The sequence below is a fragment of the Grampus griseus genome (genome assembly GCF_964374135.1).
Source record: "Grampus griseus genome assembly, chromosome: 8".
Taxonomy (NCBI): domain Eukaryota; kingdom Metazoa; phylum Chordata; class Mammalia; order Artiodactyla; family Delphinidae; genus Grampus; species Grampus griseus.
This window is the reverse complement of record NC_139002.1, coordinates 61711322-61731203: the sequence shown is the minus strand read 5'-3', so window position 1 is coordinate 61731203 and position 19882 is coordinate 61711322. Positions and strand designations below refer to the sequence as shown.

Sequence of the window (19882 nt, the reverse complement as noted above, 5' to 3'; positions counted from 1 at the left end):
ATGGTCTACTCAGGTAAAGGAAGAATCTTAAAGTTTCCTTTTGTTCCTATTTTCTTAAGCCTTTTAATATTTACATTATTGTATGTTTTATAATATAAAATACTAATATAATGCCATGGGATAAAGTACATATTGTTTGTTTACATAATACAGTAATCAATGTGTATATATACATATATATGTATACATATACACACATATATATATATACACACACCTTCAATAGTTTAAATTCAGATTTCTGCTTCTACAGTTTATGGATAGTCTATCACTTCATGATTTCTTCAATCCTTTACCAACTCCACATTTCCTCATTTTCCAATGACTACTTCTACGTTGATGTCATTCTTGATTTTTGTTGTATTCCGTGAAGGTAGAAATGCCAGAATCTGGCTACGGTCTTTGATACATACATACATACACATAAACACGTGAATGATCAAATCTACAGTATACTGACTTGAATTTTTTAAGTCTACTTCAGCTATTCTTACCTCTTCTTGGGAAAGCATGTTCTGATTTCTGCTCTAGTCCAAGGGTTAAGTCCCCCTGCCTTTACCCAGGGATGGCATTTGGTGTATTTTTTAAGTGGTTGTGATACCAAGTAGAGTTGAATCCTAAGTATTTCTATAGTCATTCTTAGAAGAGGAGTTTCGTGCACAATTGTGTTTGAGAAGCTCAGTGAGTAAAACTAGGAGTGGACTGAAGAGTGACCCTTGCTGCTACCCTCAGTAAACCACACGACTAGAGCCTAGGAGTCTGAGAGAAGGTCTCCCTTAGGTGTGATCTCAGGTTGGGAGATGTCTAGTTTCATTTTTGGTAGGTGAGTTCCTATAATGCTGAGACCTCCCTCTGAGAATGGTTGGTTGGTCCTAGCTTTGCTTCCCTCCTTACTTCTGAAACTTTTGTGACACTGAGGCTGTAACGTCACTTCTTTTTCAAGACAAATGCTACAATTTTAAGAAGAAAAAGATGATATAAATTTTCTGACTGTTAAGAGTTTGTTCTTAATTTAAACAGGTAATGGTAGGTATCAATTATTTTTTATAACATTGAATATATTTAAAATTTTAATGTAGCAGTTTTATTTTTAAATGACCATATTAAGTATAACCCAGGAATTATATATTTGGAATTATTTAATGGGATGATAAAGATTCTAGATGTAAACTTGATTTTGAAAAATTGCATTTGTCCTCATGCATTTAAGGAGTTCACTTGCAAAAAGTTGGAGAACCTATTCTCTAAAGCACATATGCAGACCCTGGTGTTTGAGCTGAAACTTCCAGAATGGGCAGGATTTGGATGGACCTATCTTCAATATAGAAATGCAGATCAAACAACTTGGCTTCCACTGTAGGACTTTAGAGTGGTTTTACCTATCTTAATCCCTCATGAGGTTAAGCACTAATCAAGAAACTAATATTATGTGCATGGTGCAGTGTCAACTTATAGATAACATAAGTACCGATTTGATCCTTAATAATGATCGCCAAGTCCACTGTCAGCACTTGGCTTGGGCTATTGGTGGAACCAATAACCACCTATGACTCTAAGTTTTTTCTGAAGCCTCAAGACAGTAACATCTTAATTACATTACTTTGTAAAACCCCTGAGTCATACACAATTTGATCATCTCATCAATCTGAACTTAGAGAAATTTTTTCATTCATCCATCCATATATCCAAACATTTATTGAGCCCTTAATGTTACAGGTGGTATTCTTGTACTCATGAATTACAGGATCAGAGCTATAGGGCAATGTGACAGGAGACCAAGTGTGAGAGACCAGCATCAAAGAGACTTGAATGCTAGAGTTAGAACCTTTCATCCATGGTCTCTCTCAGCACCCATTCCTAAAAGCCTACTCTGCCCTGATTCTCTGCCCTATTCCAGCTTGGTAAGTGCTTGGTTTTCTGATGGCTGCTTCAAAGTTTTGCCTAAGAGTTAGCTGTGAGTCTAACTGCAATCTATTTAATGACTGACATCTTGCTTCTTCCCATCTTCTGACTCTGGCTACAGTCTATACTATTCTATAGTTCCAAGTTTCTGCCATTACCAGCAGTATCACCCACAAGAAAGATATAAGAATGAAAGACAAGAATGGAAGGAAAACTTCTAGATCCTGTATCATGATCAGAAACAGCAGTTTCCATAATCATTCAATGAGGGATAAAAATCCTCAGAAGCTGAGCCTGCTGAAAGATCCTTAATGGAATATTGCTTCTATATCTGGTCCTCATAGGCATGTAAAAGGGTCCACCCCTCTCTTCCCTTGGTGAGACCCACTATTTCTTTTTAATTTAGAACTTAAAAAGGAGCTTGGGGTGATCTGCTAAAATCTCATTTTACAGATGCCATTGAAGTCCCAAAATTAGTAGGTAAATCTCTCATTCAAGGTCATATATAGTTGAGTACAAATGAATTACTGTTTTTTTTTAAATATAGTCATAAAATCTCATAGCTTGATTTTTATAGATAAGTATTTATTTTTACACAAAAAATTTTAATTCAGAAACCTAGACATTCAGGGAGGCTTGGGAAGATTCATCCTGGGGAAGCCTGCCAGTCAAGATCTCTCTCTTATGTAAGACTATATTGTTAGCTCAGAAAGAGCCTTGAAAGATAAGGAGGCACTCAACAGAGGGTGTGTCAAGCTAAGAAAGCTATCTGAACGAGGAATTTCCTGGTTTGGGCCTATAAGCCTTAAAACAAACTAACGCTTATAAATTTTGGTCATTTAATCTTCGCAGAAGTTCTTCCCAGAGATAATACAGAAACAGAAGTATTATTTTTCTCATTGATTCATGGTTCAAAATAGAATTATACAGAGCTGAACTTTCTTGAAACAGATGAGAGTAATTGAGCCTGATCTACTATGAGGTACCTGTCCTAAACTCTAGGAGCCAGCAGGACCTCTGGTTAAACAAAACAAGTCTGTTGAACAATTCTCTCTCTTCATTATTGGTCCACCTCAATGAAGGATGTCCCAACAGAGGGAGTAGTAGCACAGTGATAGCATGACAGTGAAAACATTGTGTCTTTGTAGACACAATGGTAGAACGAGGTTTCAAACCCAGGTCAACATATACACAATGCAATACTACTCAGCCATAAAAAGAGAACAAAATAATGCCATTTGCAGCAACATGGTTGCAACTAGAGATTATCATACTGAGGTAAGTCAGAAAGAGAAAGACAAATAAAAAAAAGATGACAAAAGATGTATAAGCGCATCTGATATGGCAGAATAGGTTTATTTTCCTGGTTTCAGATTAGGTTAGGCACAAAGATCCTCTGTGCCTGGCAGATGGAAGAACATTAGTTGGGACCATGCCTCCCACTCCTTAAACTTAGGCTCCCAAGGCTCCAAGTGGTGTGGAAGTGGATCCTAAGCATTCCTGGGGCATGAGTAAAATAAATAAGTTGGCTGAGAGAGAGTAAGAGTGATCCGTCAGGTCAGTTTGCAGAGGGTTCAGCAGCTGGGACAAAGGGATGAGTAACGGAAAGATAGAGTAGATAGTCTCTGCCAGGGTACTATGGGGCTGTGACTGCAATCTCAGTGGATCAACAGTATTAGAGAGTCTAGTAGAAGGAGGTCATGTACCAGAGGCCACGGTGTGAAGAAATACCATAATTACAGCATAAGATGTATCTGGAGTTGAGGCCAGCCAAGGAAGCAGGAGACAGTCCTCTCCCATATGAGTACCAAGGTGGCAATCATGTGAGAACCCACCCATCCCCTACTGCAGTTTTAAATCTAGCACAAGGAAGACGGTGATATAAAAACTCCTGTGGTGGTGGTTGGGGGGAGCGGGGGCGGGGGGGAGTTAATCCTGTATCCGACTAAATTATAAATTGGAATTGACTAAGAAATCCAAAGTTGATTGAATTTGCTTGGAAGTGCTATCTTCTACAACTCAGTTTGATTTTATTATTATTCTAACCCCCATTGTGCATAAATAATGCAGAAAGAGAAAGAATGAAGTAAATGACATTTTGCACAACTGAGTCTATGATTATAATTTTTTTACTTGTTATACAAGGAAATATTTAGAGGTATTTAGACTTTTACCATCACAAGACTATAATTAGGTGGGTGTCACTAGTTAAAAAGCCTCAGATTTACAGGGGTGGGTACTGGGCAGCCAAGGAGAACAGAGGAAAGCTGGCTCTGTTGATATGATTTTCTACAGAGAAGCAGAGGACAGAGAGTGTTTTCTAAAGCTGAGGCTGGTACATTTATGAGTGAGGCACAACTGCAGACATTCTTTGGCTTTCCCAAGGAACTTTCTGCAGTTATTCTTTATGCCTGATCCTCCCATAGGCCTTTCAGTGAATGATAAAATATGGTTATTAAAAGGCAAATTGTTTTTTTATGTGCCAGTGAGTATGCAGGAATTTTAGATTCATTATCTCATTATATCCTTATAACTAACGCATGAGGAGTTACTATCATTACTTCCATTTTCAAAAAGAGGATACTGAAGCTTAGATTGTGCAACACATACACAGTCTGAAAGTTACTGGTTCAGATCCATCTCCGCCCTTTACAGTAATCTCCAAACTACTGAGACAATTAAAAGATCAGTGGTTGCAGGGGTTAGCATAGGGAAAGATGAGTAGGTAGCACAAAGTGATGTTAGGGCAGTGAAAATATCCTGTATGATACCAACAGTGGATGCATGTCATTATATATTTGTCCAAACCCATACAACACCAAGAGAACCCTGATGTAAACCATGGACTTTGGGTGTAGTTTGCATCTATGTGGTCCACTTGTAACAAATGTACTGCTCTCTTGGGAGATATTGGTGATGAAGGCAACTATGCATGTGTGGGGATGGGGAATATATAGGAAGTTTGTACCCTCTGCTCATTTTTGCTATGAACCTAAAACTGCTCTAAAATATAAAGTATGTATTACATTCAAGGGCCTTCTACTTCAATAAAACTTCTATGAGTCCACAAAGCCATCTACAGATTTAATCTGATCCTTATCAAATTACCCATGACATTTTTCACAGAACTACAACTAGTAATCTTAAAATATATATATGGAACCATAAAAGACCCAGAATTGCCAAAGCAATCCTGAGGAAAAAGAACAAAGCAGGAGGCATAACCCTCCCAGACTTCAGACAATATTACAAGCTAGAGTAATCAAAACAGTGTGGCAATGGCACCAAAACAGACATATGGATCAATGGAACAGTATAGAGAGCCCAGAAATAAACCCACACCCCAACGGTCAATTAATCTTCAAAAAAGGAGGCAAGAATATACAATGGGGAAAAGACAGTCTCTTCAATAAGTGGTGCTGGGAAAGCTGCACAGCCACATGTAAATCAATCAAGTTAGAACACTCCATCATGTCACCCAAATATAAACTCAAAATGGCTTAAAGACTTAAATATAAGACACGACACCATAAAACTCCTAGAAGAGAACATACGGAAAACATTCTCTGACACAAATCATAGCAATATTTTCTTAAGTTAGTCTCCCAAGGCAATAAAAATAAAAGAATAAACAAATGGGACCTAATCAAACTTATAAGCTTTTGCAAGCAAAGGAAACCATAAACAAAATGAAAAGATAACCTACAGACTGGGAGAAAATATTTGCAAATAATGCAATCAACGAGGGCTCAATTTCCAAAATATACAAACAGATCATACAACTCAATAACAAAAAAATACCAACCCAGTCAAAAAACAGACATCCTCCAAAGAAGACACAGCCATGGCCAATAAGCACATGAAAATATGCTCATCATCACTAATCACTAGAGAAATGCAAATCAAAACTGCAGTGAGGTACCACCTCACACCAGTCAGAATGGCTGTCATTAAAAAGTCTACAAATAGCAAACACTGGAGAGGGTGTGGAGAGTAGGGAACCCTCCTACACTATTGGTGGGACTATAAATTGGTGCAGCCACTATGGAAAATTGTATGGAGGTTCCTCAAAAAACTAAAAGTAGAGTTGCCATATGATCTAGCACTCCCACTCCTGGACACCTGTCTGGACAGTACTCTATTCAAAAAGAAACATGTGCACCACAATGTTCATAGCAGCACTATTCACAATAGCCAAGACATGGAAGCAATCTAAACGTTCATTGATATATATATACACACATATATATATAATGGAATACTACTCAGCCATAAAAAAGACTGAAATAATGTCATTTGCAGCAACATGGATGAACCTAGAGATTATCATGCTGAGGTAAGTCGCAAAGAGAAAGATAAATACCATATGATATCACTTATATGTGGTATCTAAAATATGGCACAAATGAACTTATCTACAAAACAGAAACAGACTCACAGATATAGAGAACAGACTTGAGGTTGCCAAGAGGGAGGGTAAATTGAGGAGGGATTGAGTGGGAGTCTGGGATTAGGTGATGCACAATATTATACATAGATGGATAAAAAAGGAGGTCCTACTGTATAGCGCAGGGAACTATACGCAATATCCTGTAATAAAACATAATGGAAAAGAACATGGAAAATAATATATATATATATATACATGTATATATATACACATATATATGTACCTGGATCACTTTGCTGTACAGCAGAAATTAACACAACATTGTAAATCAACTACACTTGAATAAAATGAATTAAAAAAAAAACTTCTATGGGTCCAGTGGTGTGAAGCATGTTGAGATATCCCTTTCTAAGGATAAGTTGGTGCATCTGGCCTCTTATAAAACCAAAAAAAAAAAAAACCCACAATGCCTAGTGGCCTTCTTTGGGGGGTTTAAGAGGCAACATATTCCTCATTTGGGTGTGTTACTCCAGCCCACTTACTGAGTGACGCTCAAAGCTTCTAGTTTTGACTGGGGCCTGGCAATAGAGTCTGCAGCAGTCTCAGGCTGCTGAACAAGCTCCCTTGCCACCTGGGCCATAGGATCCAATGATGCTTGAAGTATCAGTGGCAGATAGGCATGCTGATTGGAGCCTTTGGCAGGCACCTATAGATGAATTGCAGTAGAGGGACTTAGGATTTTGGAGTAAAGCCCTGACATCTTTTGTGGATTACTACTCTCCACTTAAGAAATAGCTCTTGGCCTACTACCGGGCCTTAGTAGAGGCTGAATGCTTGAGCATGGGCCATCAAGTGACCATGTGATTGGAGCGTCCCTTCCTAACCTGGGTTTTATCTGACTCACCAAGCCATTAAGTGGAGCTTGAACAGCAGGACTCCATCAAAGAGAAGTGGTACACATGTGATCAGACCCAAGCAGGTCCTGAAGGCACAAGTTACATGAAGTGGCCCCAATGCCCACTGTCTGCACTCCTGCTACACTTTCTCCATACTTACAGCTATGACCTCATGAGGAGTCCCCTAGGATCAGTTTACAGAGGAACCTAAGACTTGGACCTAGTTTATAGCAGGTTCTGTACAATATACAGGTACCACCCAAAAATGGATGCTGCATCCTATAATCCCTTTCTGGGCCATCCCTAAAGGAAAGTGCTGAAGAAAAATCCCTCTGTGGGCAGAACTTTGATCAGCACAGCTGGTTGTTTTCTTTTGCTTGGAAGGAGAAATGGCCAGAGGCACAATTATATACTGACTCATGGGCTGTGGCCAATGGTTTGGCTGGATAGTCAGGGACTTGGAAGGAACATAATGAGAAAACTGGTAACAAGAAAATTTAGGGAAAATGAGAGACTTCTCAGGAAGGGCAAAAAAATGAAGATCTGCCCCATGTGAATGCTCATCAAAGGATGACCTCAGCAGAGGAGGATTTAAAAGTCAGGTGGATAGGATGACCTGTCCTATAGATATTAATCAGTCTCTTTTCCTAGCCACCCCTGTCATTGCCCAATGGAGTCATGAACAAAGTGGCCATGGTGCCAGGGATGGAGGTTATGTATGACCTCAGTAATATGGACTCACCAAGGCCAAACTGGCTATGGTCACTGCTGACTGCCCAATCTGGCAGTAGCAGAGATGAACACCAAGTCTCCAATATGGCACCATTCCCCAAGGTGACGAGCCAGCTACCGTGCGACAGGTTGATTACACTAGACTGCTTCCATCATGGAAGGGGCAGTGTTTTGTTCTTATTGGAATAGACATTCTGGATATGGTTTTCCCTTCCCTGCATGCAATGCTTCTTCCAAACTTATCTGTGGACATATAGAATGCCTTATCCACCATCATGGTATTCCATGGTTTCTGACAGGAACTCAGTTCACAGCAAATGAAGTGCAGTAATGGGTCCCTGCTCATGGAATTCACTAGTGTTACCATGTTTCCCACCACCCTGAAGCAGCTGGATTTATAGGACAATGGAATGGCCTTTTGAAGGCTCAGTTACAATACCTGCTAGTTAGCAATACCTTGCAAGCCTGCAGAAGGTTCTCCAGAAGGCTGCGTATTCTCTGAATCAGCATCCAATATATGGTACTATTTCTCCCATAGCCAGGATTCACAGGTCTAGGAATGAAGGAATAAAATGGGAGTGATACCATTATTTCCCCTAGTGAGCTACTAGCAAAATTTTTGCTGTTTCCAAACCTTATGCCTTGTTGACCTAGAAGTCTTAGTTTCAAAGCTTCTACCAGGAGACACAATGATTCCATTGAACTGAAAGTTAAGATTGCCACCCAGTCACTTTGAGCTCATGTCTGAATCAAAAGGTAAAGTAGGGAATTACTCTGTGGGCTGGTAAGATTGATCTTTACTACGGAGGGGAAATTGGTCTACTACTTCACAATGGAAGTAAGGAAGAAGGTATCTGGATATACAGGAGATTCCTTAGGTATTACCATGCCCTGTGATTAAGGTCAATGGAAAACTCCAACAACCCAATTCAGGCAGGACTACTAATCGACCATATTATTCAGGAATAAAGATTTGGGTCACTCTACTAAGTAAAGAACAATGACAAGTTGAGGTGCTTGCTGAAGGTAAAGGTAATACAGAACGAATAGTGGAAGAAGGTAGTTAGAAATACCAGCTATAACCACACCACGATGCTAGTCAATTTAGAAGGACAAAACCAAGGAACTACTGAAACAGAAGATATAGTGTCAAAGAACTGTTACTTTGTGGATCAGAACCAACTTACTAAAGAATCTTTACTAAAATGCATTGTGAGGGCTTCCCTGGTGGTGCAGTGGTTGGGGGTCCGCCTGCCAATGCAGGAGACACGGGTTCGTGCCCCGGTCCGGGAGGATCCCACATGCCGCGGAGCGGCTGGGCCCATGAGCCATGGCCGCTGAGCCTGCGCGTCCGGAGGCTGTGCTCCGCAGAGGGAGAGGCTGCAACAGTGAGAGGCCCGCGTACCGCAAAAAATAAATAAATAAATAAATAAAATGCATTGTGAGAACAACCAGTTAGGGGGCTGTGTCTTTGGATTTGAATGCTACAGAATGCAAGCATATGTTTGTGTTGATACAGCACCTGCAATTCACTATTGAACAATGAGACAGTTGTTTGTGATCCAGACACATGGGAGGTTATTTCTGAGGGAACAGCCAGCTTGGTGGACTGGATAAAGCCACTACTATAAAGAGTGTTTATCCTGAGGAGGGGAACTTCCCAACTCCCCCTATAAATGCCAAAATGGAACACCCCAGATGAAGCAGCTGATATGCTTTGCATGCAAACCATGTGGGATTGGCTTTATGATGACCAGGATATTCACCTCCTGGATATGTCCATTAGCCAGGTATGGTAAATGCTGTAATTAAGGGGGCCCCTCTTGCATACGTATCTCATGTAACTTTACTCCTACAAAATTAAACAATGATTTGCTCTCTCAGCTTCCTTGTATGGCTCTGACTAATACCAAGAACGTTAGAGTAATTAAGAAAATGGGGAGAGACAAAGGGGAGTGTCAAGGAACTCTAGCAGAGTGAAACTTTAGGTGACTGAGAAACAGAATAAATAAAGTGGACAATGATGGAGTAAAACAAAGGTGTTAATGCAGCACTACCAGAGATTGGATAGACCTAAAGGGCCCCAAGCACATCTCTTCTATTTACCCCAGTTTGGAAGAATTTAAAGAGCTGGAAGGCAAAGATTATAATGAAAACTCTGACCAGGAAATGCAAGGGGCAATGATTTGCCAGATTAATCAAGGCATAGATTTATAGATTTGAAACTGAGCAGGACCTACTGGGACTTCCAGATACAAGTTATTCAATGCCCCCTGCTTGTTTGAAAAAAAAAAAAAAGCCTTCCTAGACCTTCTGAATTCCAAAGAGCAGCCTTGAGCAGTTAGTAATTAGAGAAGTGAGAAAATGCAGAAAAACGAAAAACAGTTAAGCAAGAAAAGTAATAATTTGAACAACCAGTCAACCATAAAGCGGTCACAGGACTTCCACCATAAAACAGTCACAGGACTCCTAGCTTCTCCCCAAGGGATATAGCTAACAATCTGATACATATGCTTCAGTCATTTTGCAGAAACCAGGACCCCACCAGATGGAAAATGCTGACCACAGCCATGGAGACCCCATCAATTGGGAGCAAGAAGAGTATGCTCAAGACCCATAAATATCTCTTTGTTGCTTAAGACCCAACTAATCAGAAGAACCCATGAGTTGATCATGCACTTAAGACCCTTACCCTTAATTTTGTTCTTTAAAAACCCTTGCCTGAAAGTCATTGGAGAGATTGGGGCCTTTAAGCGTTAGCTGCTTATTCTTGCTTGGTGCTCTGCAAATAAACACTGTAGTTTCCTTTATCACAAGCCAGTGTCAGTAGGTTGGCTTTGCTGTGTGTCAGGTGAGTGAAACTGAGATCCATTTGGTTACAATTTTGGTGACCACAAAGGCACTACCATCCTGAGTGGGCATCTTGCCCATGGCACATTGGCCCCTGGCTAGTGGCAGTTCTCAAGTTCTGTCCAGAAGATGCCCAAGCACCTTTGCCTCATGGACAGCACCAAGTGCTTGCTGCCGCCAGACATCATTGGCCCATGATGCTTTTGATTTTGTGGTGAAGGAAACAAAGCACTTGCTGGTTGACATGCCTCTGGTAAGTAGTAGAGCTCACAGGCACTGGCACCAGGGTATTTTTCTCTTAGTCACTTGGCTCTGTCTGTGATGGGGCATTGATTTTGCTGGGATTATTCCCTACTGCACTAAGCAATCTGTAACCCTGAGAGACCTCATTGTATTTGCTTGCTTGCTTGATATTTGACAGCATCAGCCGTGAACAACTAAAAATGAGTACTCAGACCTCTGTTCCACCTTGTAGCCCACTAGGGTGTATTTTGAAGAATTGGGAATTTTAGTTATGCACCAATGAAAAGAAATAAGATGGTGTTCTCTTGTAACACTACTTGGCCTCAGTGCTCCTTAGGATCTGGAGCCCCTAATCGCTCTCTAAATTGTAACACCATCTTTCAACCAGAACTATTTTGTGAAATGGGAGGAAAATGGAGTGAAGTTTCTTATATATAGGCTTTTATTACATTGCATCAAAGGGGGACTATTCAGAGAAAATGTAACATGCACAGAATTATGATACAAAAAAAATTCCTTCCAATAAGGAGATATTAAAAGTTTTACCCAATTCTCAGGAATTGAGAGATGAACAAATTCAACAAACAAATGATCCTACAGCACTGCCACTGTTGCATGGAGAGCAGAATGGGGAAGCAGGGGCTAGGGACCTTGATCCCATAGTGCTGACACACTCCTACCAACTCTGGTGGGAGCTGAAGGAAGAGAAAACAACCTGGAGGAGAGAGGGACGATCTCTCCCTCCTGTACCTGACAGGGCACCCAATTCAGCCAGGGAGCCACTCTTGTTCAGGTAGGGCAATTCCCACTGAGGCAGATTCCCATTGGAGGAATAAATACCCAAGATCAGGCAGCAGGATCTGTGTGGAGACACTCTCCTACCCCCCTTTATTTTCACTCTCCCTTTTCACATCAGACTTGTTTAATTGGAAAAATATGCCAACTTTTTGGAATGACCCTACTAGGATAGGAAATTTATTCTCCATCTCTGCCACCCACAACTCAAGTAGGGCTATGTTCAAAGTGTACTAACTACCCTGTTGACTGAGGAAGAGAGAGATGGTGCTAGAAAAGGCTAATGAAGAGGCAGATACACTGAATGTTACTGCCTGGCAATCCTATCTGAGCACCAGCAGCAAATGCAATTCCCACCATAGATCCAGGGTGGGACATGAATGACCTAGAAGATAAGGCTTGAATTGAGCATTATGGAGAGCGCATCCTGGTAGGGCTCTGAAAGCAAGTGCCGAAGCGGAAGTTTCAATAAGCTGTAAGGGGTGTGCCCATGGCCACCAGAAAATCCCTCAGATTTGATGCATATTGCAATATACAGGTGTGGATAAAGATAACCTGAGGAATTTCAAGTTAGTTAATCAGACCCTTTGTGGCTCAGAGAACCCCAGATACCCAGCAAGAGTTGAAGAGAGAAGTTGTTTTTGATCTCTGAATATCTCATTTGGTGGAACTTGTTTTCAAAAAGACAATCCACAGAATGGGAGAAAATATTTGCAAACAATGCAACTGACAAGGGATTAGTCTCCAAAATTTACAAACAGCTCAAGAAAACAAACAACCCAATCAAAAAATGGGCAGAAGACCTAAATAGACATTTCTCCAAAGAAGACATACAGATGGCCAACAGGCACATGAAAAGATGCTCAACATCACGAATTATTAGAGAAATGCAAATCAAAACTACAATGAGATATCACCTCACACCAATCCGAATGGCCATAATCAAAAAATCTACAAACGATAAATGCCGGAGGGGGTGTGGAGAAAAGGGAACCCTCTTGCACTGTTGGTGGGAACGTAACTTCGTATAGCCACTATGGAGAACAGCAAGGAGGTTCCTTAAGAAACTAGAGTTACCATATGATCCAGCAATCCCACTCCTGGGCATATATCCATAGAATAACATGGTTCAAAAGGATACATGCACCCCAATGTTCATTGCAACACTGTTTACAATAGCCAAGACATGGAAGCAATCTAAATGTCCATTGACAGAAGAATGCATAAAGAAGGTGTGGTACATATATACAATGGAATATTACTCAGCAAAAAAAAGAATGAAATGATGCCATTTGCAGCAACATGGATGAACCTGGAGATTATCATACTAATGAAGTCAGACAGAGCAAGACAAATATCATAAGATGTCACTTAAGAAAAAAAAAGATGTCACTTATATGCGAAATCTAAAAATAATGACACAAATGAACTTATGTACAAAACAGAAACAGACTCATAGACTTAATGAACAAACATATGGTTACCAGGGAGGAAGGGTGTGGGGCAGGGATAGATTGGGAGTTTGGGACTGACATGTACACACTGCTATGTTTAAAGTAGATAACCAGCAAAGTCCTACTGTATAGCACAGGGAACGCTGCTCAGTATTCTGTAATATCCTAAATGGGAAAAGAATTTGAAAAAAAACAGATACATAAATATGTATAACTGAATCACTTTGCTGTACACCTGAAATTAACACATTATTAATTAACTATGCTCCAATATAAAATAAAAATTTTTTAAAAAGATATTTAGTGACACCAAGGTTGATGTTTTCCTTTGTTTTGTAGAGCCCAGTCTGCTATTGGTTTCTCATCCTTGGGCCAGAATTCCCTCTCCTGGACAGTGTTAGAATGAGCACAGGTAAAGTTTGCTTCTGATTCATCTCTGCTTCCAAGGCTGAATACAAATCTTATTTAATATATATTTAAGATACAGTCTATGGAAAAGTTTATCTCTAATGCTCTTCTGTACGTTTCCATCAGTTGAGAAAGGCTGTACTGAGTTGGTCTTTAAAATCTAATTATTAAAGGCAGAAGCCTTACTTTAAGCTATAATGTGATTAAATTCAAATGCACTGACTTATTGAATACTTATTTCTAAATATCATGCAAGAGAGTCAGGTACAAAAGGAACATAGCTCATCCATTAAACTCTAAAGGCAGAGTTCATCAACTGGACAAGGAGATTACTGAACCAAAGTTTCAAAAGCTAGATATGAATCTGTATGGAATGAAATTCCTCCTTTTACTGGGCTGAGGGTATAACCTGTGCACAGGTTTGGAAGAAATAACACTATATTTCAAATCAACTACAAGCAGTTTTACATAGAAAGTAAAGTTTAAGATTGGGGAGCAGAGAGCAAGCTTCTAGAAGTTCCTAGCTTTTCCTGACGTGCCATAGAAATAGAATCCTCTAAAAGGGGAGTAAGAGTAAAAAGTAAATTCTTTCTTCATTGATTCTACTTCATAGCCACTGCCCTGACCATATTGGCTCCTGGTCTGAAAGAGACAGTTAAAAATGTCTCTCCGAGGTTTAACCCCTCCAAGAAACAAAAAAGCAGTGATGGTAACAACAATGCTATTTAAGCACCTGGTATGTTAGTTTCCTTACTAGCCCCTTTGTATATAGTATCTCAATTATAAGAGCTACCCAGAGATAGGTATTATTCCCACTTTATGCTTGAAGAAGTGAAAGTGAAACAACTTGTTCAAGGTTACACAGTAGGTATGTCACTGAGCTGGCTTGCAAACTCAAGCCACTGGAGTTTCAAAGGCCATGTCTTGTCACATGTCCTAAAGTGTGATGCCCCACAACCCAAGAGAAGCCCATTAGGACACACCAGGGGATAAGTCAAACTGAGAAAGCAGGTTTTCCCCTTCCTAAGAAACAGGATTTCAGGTTGGGAAATTTAGGTTCAGAAGGATGTAAAGGACATGCACTGCTCCATACAAGTCCACAGGGTCCTTCCCTCACAATGTAAACCAGAGCAAGGGGGAAAGTCTGCAGTATCTTACTTTTAGGTAATTGCTATTTGTCTGTCTTGAAGTTAATTCAGGATTCTACCACCACTTCCAAGTGCTGTAAGGGTATCAAACTTCCTTAAAGTTTGACAGCCAGGCTGAGTTCTAATCCCAAGAAGATTCTTCAACCTTCTTCTAGAAAGGCCTTTCTGATTTCTACTTGGCGTCCTTAGACTAGCTGCAGACTCCAGGGAGGCCAGACAACAAACAAGAGCAGGACTTGGACCCAAGGGATCATGACTCAATTAACAGGTCTGTCCTCCATAGACTTAGACCTCTCTGGACCAACCCTAACATGCTGTGGATAGCTGTGTTCAAATTTAGAATCTGTGTCCATCCTTCTGGGACAAAGACTGCTATTTTCCTTCTCCACTAAGATAGTGGGAAGGTTACAAGTGGAATTACCCCTGAGCAGAATGCTTATACGTGCCAGGCCTCACAGGCATTTGCAGAGCCCCAGGCTCTTGCTGACACTACACATCCCAGGTAAGAACATCTTACAAGGAGGATCTAGAAAAGGAGCAAAGGTCATCAGTATGTGTTCCCAGCCTATAAGAAAGAACTTAAAGTTGGGCAACCAACTTTAGATCGTGCTCCTATATAAGTTTCTAAGACCCAGAGGGAAGGAATTCTCTTGGAAGGAGACAGAGAGGGTGGAGTCCACACAGAGCCATACACAAGGAGGCTGAAGAGGCCCTCTAGTTCACTAATGCCAATACAGGAACCTCCAAAATACCTCCAGGTGCTTTAAAAAGGCACGATGTATTTTATTCTTCAATTGCCAGGCACTGTGCTAGCATAAGTATTACAACAGAGAATGAGATAAACATGCTCCCTACTCTCATGAAACATATTCTGTTCAGGGAAACAGGCAGGTAAACAAGCAATCCAAAGTACTATGTGTGTGCAGTACAAAGATAGGCCTCTTTAGGTTGATACCTAAGCTGTGGCAATGTGCCATGTATAAGGACTAGCCAGGAGAGCAAGATGAGTAGGCTATTCCAACACCAGGAAAGAACATCGGTAATTATCAGGGGCAAAAGATCATGACACATTTGGGAAAAAGAAAAATTCAGCCATGTAGAAAGGTAGTGAGCAGGGTGAAAATGCTAAGAATTGTGGTTTGTATTCGCAAATATATTTGGATATAGCTCAGGTGGGAGCTGTCCTGCTCTGATCGCATATACTCACAGCCCCACTGAACAGAAGCTGCCGTAGCCTTCTTCTACTGTGTTTAAGCAGTAAGGGCTGCCATTCAGACTAGGGAGGCATAAGTTAAGGAGTGTTACGATATTAGGGAAAGGATAAAAGTCAGTAAAGCTAACCCCAAGGCTCATCCATCTCCATCCAGGAGCTGAAGTGCATCCCTCCAGTCATAGGTACCCCTTTCAGTTTCATGATACGTTCCTGGAGATGGATAGGAAGAGGAAGAGATGAAATGTAGATGGAACATCCATCAGGAAAACAGCTCTGTGTGTTGTCAGGTATGAGGAAGGAAAGAGGGATAAAAATCAAATCCACCTTCTCCAGGGCCTGAGGCCAGTTCACAGGACTGAGGACATTTGGCTTGGATCTAACAAGGTCTGAGATGTAGTAGAGGTCTGCCTACTTTCGAGAGAAAACATTTCTTATGCTCATAATTCACTGGATATAGATTTAGCCTCTTATGTAATTTGGTCTGTGAGATCATCCTACAATGTGTCTTCTCTGCTCAAACCTAGAAGGGAACCACTGCCCCAGGGTGTGGCTCAGTAGTGATGGGACTCAAATAACTTCAGAAGGGAAGATAGACAGTCAAACAGCTTCCCCACTAACATAGGAGGAAGGTAACCACAGTAAGGGAGACAAGCATCAGAACAGAAGACAAATTCATTTGGCAAGTCTCACTGATTTTTCCATTTAAGGACTCTCTCTTTTCTGGAGGGAAACTAGATTTCTTCACATGATTACACTTTGCTTGGTAAAACATCAAGTTATGAGAGCCAGTAAATTAGGAGGTAGGAGTGAAGTAGACAAGTCCCCTTTTATTGTAAATCTAAAAATCGTGGTAAAGATCATTTAGCATTTGACCACAATGAGATTAGAACTCTTTTGCCTTTGGAACTAGTTCTGTGAAGTTGTCCACTTTCCAATGTGTCCTAGTGAGGAAGCAAGCAGGTTTTCAAGAGATGATACTGGTGAAGACTGTACACTATTGGGATCTGGTCTGAAATATCCAAAGAAGAAGTGGCATGGTCAAGGGGGCAACTGAAGAGACCATCTACAGAGGCCTGGGAAGGGTTAAGGAAACTGACAAGGGATGGTGGAGGCCCAGGACTAACCCCAGGGAGCAGCATCACCTAACTCAGGCCTACCAGGTAAGGCAAGATGCAGTTGCCAGAACACAAGTGCGGGGCGGGGGGGTGTCACTTTTCAGGAGCTGTGGTCTTTGGTAGAAAATCACAGCACTGCCAAGTGTGCCTGGCATAAAGGGACTGGGGAATAAGTTCTTGATGGCTAGTCTCACCCTCTCATCTCCTGCATCACATGGGCTGAACCCACCTAGAAACTGGAGGGAAAAAGAAAAGCAGTACTCCATAAATGTCAGCTTCTGGGGACAGAGAACAGAGATCTGGAGGAATAGATGGAGAACAGATGGAGAATAAGCAACACAAAGGGTAAGAAACAAAGACAGGGTCCCCCCAGCCTAAAGCCTTGCCTCACCCCACCTCCTCATCTCAATCACAGGCTGATTCCTGTGCACTCTTTCTTTCCCAGCCCCAGTAACTCAGCCTTTTCACCTTCCCTTTTTCCTGCTTCTGCCAACACTTTCTCTATTCTCATTCATAGTCATCTATGAGAACCTTGAGATGGAGGAAAATCCCAGCTCAAGTAGAGGGATTCTGTGGGATAAAGTCACTACAAACAGCTTACACGAGTTGCCTGGCACCTCGTGGCATCCTCCTGGCTACCTGGAGAGAGACATTCCAACGTTTCTTGAAGTTTACTGAATGTATCTTTGGTTTTACATATTAGTCTCAACTGTCTAAAGAGCTAAAGCTTAGGGTTACTGTTCCTCAGACACTGCCTTCTCATTCAATCCTCATGACTTCTCTAGGACACACTACTTAATTTTGTTGTAGAATGAGGTCAGTTGTATTTAACTAATGGGATAAAGTAGTTTGCCTCAAGTTCCTACTGCCAAGATATGAAATCAGATCTGAAAAATTCTAAAGGCCAGATACTGGCTACTTTTCTACATTCAAACCAACTAGGCTCAAGATGTAGAAGACAAAGCTTCTTACATACTTATTCCCCTGACATTCTTCTATTGTATATAGGAACACATTCTGGCATGATCCTTTAGATCCTAAAAAAATATAAAACTATTTCCATGTTGTCTTTCTCAATATACATCTCCCCATTAGCCAATTGCACTGAACTCTGAGCAAATCCGATTCTTTGGCCAAATAGTCATCTAGGCTTCATGCTATTCTACAATGAATATTATATTTTTTCCCTCCTGGGGAGAACCCTCTCTGCTTCTAGAATCTTATCCTCACTCAGCCTCCAAGAAAGCAGTAAGCCCTTGCATGGATCTGCCTTTGGGCAGACACAAACTGAGCTCCAATCATCAGCTCTCACCTGTCAGAAATCATTTTTGTTCCACCCCCTGGAGAGTCTTCTTCACCAGCTTGCATCTGCCTTGTGATCTTGGTCTGCAGATTAAATATTTCAGCTCATCCAATAGCTAATGCTGGCCCCAAGATTAAGCTTTGACTTACCATAGAGTCTAGATAGTCCCAGGGGTCTATCTAGAGTCCCAGACTGTATCTTTCAGTATCAATGCATCTCTAATCAAGGAGCCCTCACACCGAATCCTGCTTATATGATTCTAAGAAATACCTAATAGCCAACCTACAAGAGTTAAATGACTTAATAGTTACTTGTCCACCTTAGGTCACTTTCATTGATGCAAAAACATTACTTTGAGAGTCATATTGCGAAAAAGATATTCATACATTTCATTCAAATATGTATTCTGGCCTGTGCTTGAAAAATCTGTAGATATCCTCACATAGTAATAACTTGTGACATTATTCTGTAACTTTGAAGAATGTTTATAGAATCTTATCTAGTCAACAACCTATTCCTTATTATAGGACCTAAGAATATTCTTCTTTTATTTCCAGAAAAAAGTTCTACTGCATTTTGAGGCACAGGTGAGAAGGTGCATTTATAACTAGCCACACTCACTTTTCATAATGTCTGCTCGACACCCAGCTCCTTCCAGCTCACTGTCATTCCAGGATTGGAGTCCCTGCACATCTGGCTCTCCTTCCCCTTTGGCTCCATATACCTGGTGGCCATGGAAGGGAATGTCACCACTCTGGCTGTGGCAATGGTGGAGCACTACCTGCACCAGCCCATGTACTTCTTCCTGTGCCTAGAGGCTATCATTGATGTTCATTCTGTTCACTTCCACTATTCCCAGACTGCTGGGAATCTTCTGATTTGGTGCTGTTGACATTGGCTTGGATGGCTCCTTGGCTCAAATGTTCCTCATCCACTGCTTTGCCACGGTTGAGTAAGGCATCTTCCTTGCCATGGCTTTTGACCACTACATAGCCATCTGCGACCCACTCCATCATACCACAGTGCTCACTCATACTATGGTGGGATGTTTGGGGCTAGCTGGCCTCTTCTGGGGTGTATTCCACATTGGACCCCTGCCTCTGATGATCCACCTGCAGCTGCCCCTTTACAAAGCCTGTGTCATCTCCCACTCCTACTGTGAGCACATGGCTGTGGTCCCCTTGCCATAGCAGAGGCCAGATGGAAGCACTTAACAAGCCAGAGGGTTGAAATTACTCTAAAAACTGGTGAAAATCAAAGGGGCTTGGCCCACAGGGAGTGTTAAAGATAGTTAATAGGATATTGTGTCCCAAGGGCCAGAACAGATGGGCATCCAGCAAGGCTCTGCTTACCATTCATAGAACAAGGCAAGAATGGAGGATGAGGAGGCTGAGGATGGTCACTCCAATAAAGTCAGTCTCTTGCTCAGTTCC

At 41.2% G+C, this 19882-nt stretch overlaps 1 pseudogene across 1 annotated transcript; it reads left to right on the top strand.

Moving 5' to 3' along the window:
* LOC309826098 (olfactory receptor 52M1-like) lies at positions 1-19639 on the top strand (annotated as a pseudogene). Its single transcript has 2 exons — positions 1-13; positions 19061-19639. The product of its transcript is annotated as an olfactory receptor 52M1-like (transcript).
* Positions 19640-19882: the final 243 nt, after the last annotated feature.